The sequence below is a fragment of the Fundulus heteroclitus genome, chromosome 14, assembly GCF_011125445.2.
Source record: "Fundulus heteroclitus isolate FHET01 chromosome 14, MU-UCD_Fhet_4.1, whole genome shotgun sequence".
NCBI classification, from domain to species: domain Eukaryota; kingdom Metazoa; phylum Chordata; class Actinopteri; order Cyprinodontiformes; family Fundulidae; genus Fundulus; species Fundulus heteroclitus.
Window position 1 is genome coordinate 33,771,890 of NC_046374.1, and position 7,746 is coordinate 33,779,635.

General features: G+C 37.8%; 1 long non-coding RNA gene across 5 annotated transcripts; it reads right to left on the minus strand.

Moving 5' to 3' along the window:
* Nucleotides 1-2,508: 2,508 nt before the first annotated feature.
* On the minus strand, nt 2,509-7,263 carry LOC118565846. 5 transcript variants are annotated; one of them, XR_004932650.1, is made up of 5 exons: nt 6,520-7,263; nt 5,920-6,426; nt 5,146-5,280; nt 3,791-3,889; nt 2,509-3,700 (listed from the first exon to the last, which is right to left on the minus strand). It is a non-coding gene; the product is annotated as an uncharacterized LOC118565846 (long non-coding RNA). The 5 variants fall into 5 exon arrangements; XR_004932652.1 differs by having other exon boundaries at nt 5,920-6,005; nt 6,498-7,263; XR_004932651.1 differs by having other exon boundaries at nt 5,920-6,089; nt 6,182-7,263.
* Nucleotides 7,264-7,746: the final 483 nt, after the last annotated feature.

The window sequence follows — 7,746 nt, forward strand, 5'->3', positions numbered from 1 at the left end:
CTTAGTATTTCTAATTTTAAAGAGAAGTGGACACAGGACATCAGCTGAGCAAGGTTCCCTTTTGATGTGAGTGAAAGTTGTTGTTTTTTTCTAAAGAATAATTTGTAAAATACTGGGTTAGACTGCCAACCTGTCCAGGGTGTACCCTGCCTCTCGCCCGGTGAACACTGGAGATAGGCACCAACAACCCCCGCGACCCCACAATGGACAACCGTGACAGAAAATAGATGGATGGATGGATACATTTGTAAAGTAAGATGTCTATTAAAGGAAGGGGGTAGAGTCACATAAGTCTATATATTTCAGCCTAGCTCCTATTTAAATAAATTAAGAGAAAATGTCCCATGGTGTATGAATGTCAAAGTTAATATATTATGAAAGGAGAAACAAACCCTGTGGGAAAACGAGGAAGCAAAAAACCTTTCACTTTCTATGAACTGTGGACAGATTGGTTGGAATGTGAAGCCTTAGCTTTACTGAATGTTTTGTGGGGGGCGGGGGGGGGGGGGGGGGGGGGGGGGGGGGTTGTGCATACCTCTGGCCATAGAACTGAAGGATGCAGAAATCTGATAAGTCACTCATCACTCCTAGTGGAAAATCTTATAAAACCATCAGGATATTCTTCACAACTCCTCCTAAGTCACACAGCGATTTGTTACTGATGCTGAGACTGTAATATATTGGGTTCTGTTTTGGTTTTATGTTTATTATTTGATCAATTGTCCTCTCTCCTGCTTTAGTTTTCTGTTTTGGGTTTGTTCTTGTTTGGTTTCTGCTATTGTTTATGTTCTTCTCAGTTTTTGAGTTCTGTCAGGATCTCTCACTGATGTCTGGTTTGATTTCCTATTGCACACACCAGCTTGGCTCCGCCCAGTTGCTCATTACCTTCCACATGTACATGCCAGTATTTAACCAGAGTTCAAGCCAGACATCAGTGCCAGATCTTCTCGTGTGCCAGTTGGTGAGTTGTATCCAGCACTTTCAGTTTGCCTGTTGATCCTGACCTGTTGCTCTCACGGATTTCTGAGCCAGCCTGTTTTTGTTCTGTTTGCTCCTGCCTGTTTTTGGACTTTTAGTTTTACCTGATCCCTGCTTGAGAGTCTGTTCATCTGTGAACCGTTTTTGACCAGTTTGACTCCTGAACCTGCCTGTCTCCTGTTTTTGTTTTTGATCAGCCTTTAATAAATCTAGTTATCTCACATTCTGCTTGTTTGGCTGAATTCTGGGTCCTCAGTCTCTGGATCATTACAGGGACAAAAACTAGACAAGAGATCGGGAAATTACAAATCTTCAACCGAGTGATCGTCGGCTGGATCAATAAACAACATGGATTTCATTTGTGATGATAAGAATTGACTGCATCCAGTTGCAGTTCCCCCAGGCTCATTACACTGAAACCATGGTGTTCTGTAATTGTACATTTCAGTAGTAATAAAAAGACTCTTGAAACAGAAACCTTATTTTAACATATTTAATCTAAAAGGCAGAGGGATGTTTATAGGTTCAGTACTGGACTCTCATATATAAAACAATCCAAGACAGCTTCAGGATTGGTTGATTCTTCTCATGTTGTCTTCAGGGACACGTGTCACCAAAAGAGCTTGGCTCCAGGGATTTTCACATGTTCATCCTGCCCCGGAGATAACTGTCCATTTGTTTATGCATGCCACACATCCTTGGCTTCATGAGCTATCTGCTGTATCTCTGGTAACTGCTTTCTGCAGCTCCAGCATCTGTAAACTCATAATCCTTAACAGTATAAAGACCAAAAATCTGTTATTACCAATTTTGACTCTTTGTCTCATTTGGAAACAAATGCCGTTCATGTTTTTAGTTTTGCAACAACCAGTCGTTATTTTGTTTTTAACTTAAGTTTCTATTTAATCGTTTCTAGAATTTAAATCCCAAACAGATTAAAAAACAAAGTTTTTCAACACAATAATAATACAGAAAGGAAAATCATTGGTTGCTGACTAAAAATTATTTGGGTGCCGCTGACACATTGACCTGTGCTACAGTTGGATTCACTAACATTTCTTGTTGCTATTATTGTTGTACACAACTGCTTTAAAACCAAAATCACTTATATTCTGTTTATAAACACTTATTCAATAAACTGAAATCTGACCAATGTAACAACAAAATAGAGCACACTTACAGTACATGACCTTTTCTTTTCCTGGGGTCCTCACATCATGTAATATATCCCTGGCTTAAGTCATAAACAACTCAGGTTCTTTCTTTCTGGTATAACAGGCTAACCTGTTCATAACATATGATCTGCACGGAGGAAGTGAAATGTCATATTTGTAAACACTTTATGTTTCATATCCCATCACCTTATTTGGAAAATCTCTTACATGCAAATGTGTATCAGCACACTCAATCTCTCAGGGACTGTCTGTTTAGATATCTATGCCAACTGCCGAATTCTGTAACTAAATTTATTGCACAACATTGTAAACTGCTGTATGGTTATTTGACTTGGGAATGAGTCCTTAAGCTGCTAAAGACTGTACACTCATGGAGAAATGTTACACATAATGACAATAAAGCTTCTTGATTCCTGATTCTTACTCAGCAACCCTCAACCTCAACATGAGTCTTGTCCATTGTGCATGTTGGTTCATTTACTTTTAAAAGTGGCCTGTTATACTCTTTTTAAATATTTAGAACAGGTCCATGGGGTATACCAAACATGTTCATTAAATTTTGTTTGCACAAAATCATTCTCAGATGATGAGATTTCCCCTCCTCAGATTCACTATTTTAAGGTAATTTAAAATGTGTTGTTTTTATTTTAGGTAAATAAGGTGTTACTGACTGCAACCCCCCAACTCAAAGTTTACACACTCCCACTTTATACACATGAAAATGGCTGCAAATAAAAGCGCAATGATACAGCCGTACACCTTTAATTCAGATTCTACCCAGGAGCAGAAGATATGAAAAACGATTTCTAAGTTCAGCAAACATTTCCTACATTTGCCGTCTGTTTAATGTTCCTAGATCGCTCACTTGATGGAAGTGGGACAAACTGTGCATTGCTCAGATGGGTGGGATCTGTGGCAACACGTCTGCCTTTGAATTTGTTCTCTACACCAGGGTATGAGGATAAAATGTGTTTTTCTTTTCTTCCAGCACTGGTCTGGCAGCTTCTTCTTGACGCGTCATCTGGGCAGAACATACTTTTGTGCTGTCTGATGTCCAATGGTAGGCCTGATAAGTCCTCTCAGCGGACTCCCATATTTTGTACATTTTAAATTAAATTAAATTAAATGATATTCAACTGGCCTGGACTAAGTAATGGCCTGTACATTCAGTCATTCACCACACATTCACAAGCTGATGGCTACAATGTAGCCACCATGTCATTAAATCATATCAAGAAGATGTAAACGTCTCTATGATGTACGCAGGAGAACTTCACCCAGATCAGAATCCTCCAAATCCTCATGATGCCCATGACTTTATTTGTTCTACATATCATTGCTAGTTAAGTTTTATCCTCTTCAATATATATGTAATCATCTCCACATAGTACAAGTAAATCCTAAAATTTACAAATGCATCTATATAACATTAGATAGAAAAAATTAATTGTCGCAGGTATATTGCACACAGAAGAGAAACTGAAATATATGCAGAAATCAGCCTTGTTTCTGACGACGAGTAGTTCTCAGTGACCAGGGTGGCTCACCTATGTGCCAACAAAGAAAAGCTGTGAGATTGTCTCTAAAAACCTTGTAATGAAGATGAAATGCCAGGAAGTGGTGTGTTTGTGACTCACTGATCTAACCCATGGATTAAGGAGTGACAACGTGGATCAGGAACAGAAGGAAACCGACCAAGGGTGGAACCCACAATAATAAGCAGCAACAAAAATGGGCTGTGAAGAAGAAGAAGAAGGAAAAGAAAACAAGCAAGAAATCCACTGCATTAACAACACTTATGTTGTTTTGTAATTCTGCCAATCATTCTGCATGATAATTCCTGTTTATTTCCCATTTTTATCTCCCATCCAGTTCTCTATCAGCATTATTGAGCCTTTTACTTAGTATCAGATTCTTTAGCTTTCCATCTGTTCCACCATCCATTTCATGTTTTGCCAGATTCTACCTTTGCGGGTTTAATTCTCTGGATATCGTTAAATTTTATAGTTTTGAATATCTTCTAGTTTTTTCTTTATTAAATCTTCATCTTTACTATGATCCTCCTGTTGTTCTCTTTATATTTAGGCCCTACAGCTACTCAATCAAACTTTACATAAACAGCTTGAAATAACACAGAATGAAATAAAAAATAATTACATTACTGTTTGATGGGCTCACATATCAATTTCTATATAAATAAAATTCTTATGATAAAATTTCATAGGAAAAAATACTTTTTTTACACAGTACAAAGTCAAATATATAATTTGGCAATTATCAATAAAATATTATTTTGTTTAAGCAACATTTTTTTTTTCGTCTTCTGGTTTGTATGAAGATTATGTTAACACAAATGAATTAGTTTAAAGCTAATTTGACCTTTTCCCAAATTTCTCTATCCCTGGTTGTTAATCATACATAATCACACTGAACTATGATATAACGGCTTCATTCCATTGGTTGTTGATTTAATTTATTTGTTCCTTTTAAAATAGTTTATCCGTTTTGCCTATTCTTTACATTTTCACTTAGCAGTTTGGTTGAATTCTTACTAGCTTAGTTAGTTTGTTGACTGAAGTATTCTAACAAGAACTGAAGTATTTTGTTATTATATTGTATTTTGGAAAGAAGTTGTGTGTTTGTATTCTGTATACGTGTGCAGGGCTTGCTGTTTGAGAATCACAAGTTCACTTCCTCGTTTATTGTTATATATTACCACGGCAAAAATTTATTCAAATAACAATAAGGAGTGTGACTAAGAGTTGTTTTGTGGTTATTTCCTGATACTCAGTTGTTTCACAATTTGGTCATTTTTATTAAAATACTAACTGTTTGAGACCCATTTATTGTTCAATGCTATGTCACCTCAGGTGGGCGCAATTTTTTATTTTAATCTTTCAAACTTCAGATTTTACTGTATATAAGACAAAGGGAAAAAGTAATCGTAATTATGTTATTGTTATTACATTGTAATAGGAAAATTGAGGCATACCAGTGCTGCGTTCACCCCTTTTAAATCTCCAAAATTCAACGGTTATTCTCCTCAAAATGAAGAGGCAGCCCATGATTGTGATGGCGAAAACCAGCACAAAGACAATTATGTTAAGCCAGAACTCCATGGAGGAATCTGCTGGGAAAACAGAACACAAGGAGGACATGTAACAACCATTTGGTTTCTATTTCTATAGTGCAAAGCCAACCAGACAATCTCCATCCTATAGCTTGATATTAAAAAAATTTAGATCCATATTCTATTATGTTGTAAAACACCTAAACCACACTGGTCCCTCGTGCGATCTCAAGGACAATCAAAAGAAATGTGTCAAGACATCAGTAAGGTAACTGCAAGTCTGTGTTGCAGACCAGGTCCTATATGACCCAAATCATTCATTGAAATTAATTCAGAATACTTCTTGGCCATGAAGCCACAATGTTATATAATGTTTTGCAAGGCTGGGCGAAATAATGAAACCGAAAGCAGTTTGTTTAACTAAACTCAGGACAGCAGGATCTGGTTGCTCTGAAACAAAAACATGAAAGTCAAATAATACTAGACACATTATATTACAAACAATTCAATAATTATTAAAATACAATTTATTAAACTAACCCGCCACATCATCACATCCATGTGCAACTGAACGAAAATCGAACACCTTCTTAAAAACTGCTGTGGCCACATTACAATATTCATAAATACAAAACATAAAAGGCACTGGTAGTCAATTTTAAGAAACCACACAACAATAAATAAGTGATCTCTTACCACAAGGTCCAACGACAGAGATGCAATCACCAGAGTTCTGACAAACATCTCTGATCACGTCATGCCTGGTCCTTTATGTTCTTCTCCTTCAGTCAGACGGGTGGAGAAACAATAGGTACCACGGGTTAATTCCCTCCTCTTCAAAGTGCATCAGCAACAATAACAATGAACTGAGAAATGCAAAGACTGCAGTTCATTCTTTAACTTTCAAAAGCACAGATTAGCCAATTGAAATGGTTGGAATGCTGCTGAGCACTCCTACCAGGTGATCTGTGGAGTTCCATTGTCTGTGCGTACAGTAAGTCGTCCTCCTGTGAAGGATGGCACAGTGTTGCACCTCGTTCAAAGTTAATTACGCAAAGGTAACATTCTGACTGGGTTCCACAAAATCATTAGGGATAGCTGCTTGTACAGTTTCAGTTCAGTTTCCTGTAATTGCATGGGATCCAACATCTTCGATCTTATTTCGACCTTTCACGGATTAGTTTCTGGTGTACACCACATCACCTTGTAAAAAGAAAAAAATCAGGGGTATCCCCATTAACTTTAGCATTTCAATACTGTTGTGTTCTTCTCACCTCATATGCAACACCAACATACTTTTGATGTTCCATCACCCAATCTTCCATGGACAGATCAAGATGCTCCCCTTCGACTCCCACCAAGAAATCCACTCTAGGCCAAAAAAATCAAACAGTATCGAGTCACCAGTCATTGCCTGTTGGACAGTGGCATTATATGCATAAGTGGTCTGAAAAGGGTGCCAAGGCCAATGCCATGTCTGCTTTGGCTGCAAAGCTCGTAACAGCTGATTAAGTGTGTGGTTAAATCGCTCACGCTTACCATTTTAACTCCCCTATGGATGATATGGTTTGTTAAGATTCTTCTCAATCTATAGATTTTACGGAGCTGTTGAATCAGTGTGGTTTCTCTTTTGGAATAATGGATCTTAAACCGGATGGACCGGAAAAACCAGAAAATTGGAGTTGTTCTGTAATTTGGTGGGGAACAACAGAGAGAAGGTCCATTGACAATGACGTTTGGAGCAGTCGCAGAGAATTTGGAACTGTTCTTATTAATTGACATAACAGTGTAGTTGCTCTGTTGGTTGGACATGAACGGAGCGGAGCAAGCATGGAGGATGTGGTGCCTGGGGGTTAGTTTTTACAATCTCTGCTACTCACAACAAACTCAGTAACTTTTTACAAACATGCAAAGGGTTGTCCCGCCTGAATTGCTCTATTGTGGAATAGTAAATTAATTTATAATCTAATCTTATGAGGGTGAGATGGTCTAATATGACCCATAAACTTTTGTTAGAAGCGTAATATGTTCACTTTCTGTCAAGCTTGTGAATCTGAACAAAGCAGTGACTGCTCTGAGTGATTCCTTTTACCATTTCCTCTGTACAAAACTGTCGTACCTCTGGGAATGATATCTGTTTCTCCAAGCAAACTGAAAATCCCAAGACAAGCCATTAATATACACACGCCTGTCACTTCCAGTCCGGATCATCTTAACAGACTCATAGAACAACACATAGCGCAATGAAACTGATGGTGAAGGAGACAGGAAAGGAACAGGGTACAGCAGGGAAGACACTGAAAACAGTGCATATAGACTCAAAATTTGCACCTGCAGTCAGTTTCAGGTTTAATAAACAGCTTTGTGGAAAGTAAGAATTAGTATTTGCATATCTTCCCACGAAAAATTTGCACTGTTTGGTCAGTAGTGTATGCTATGCAAATTCATGAAGGCACACATCCAAAAATGTTTGCATGTGTTGTTCCGCTTACTTTACACATGCAAATTGCTTTGCACCTTAAT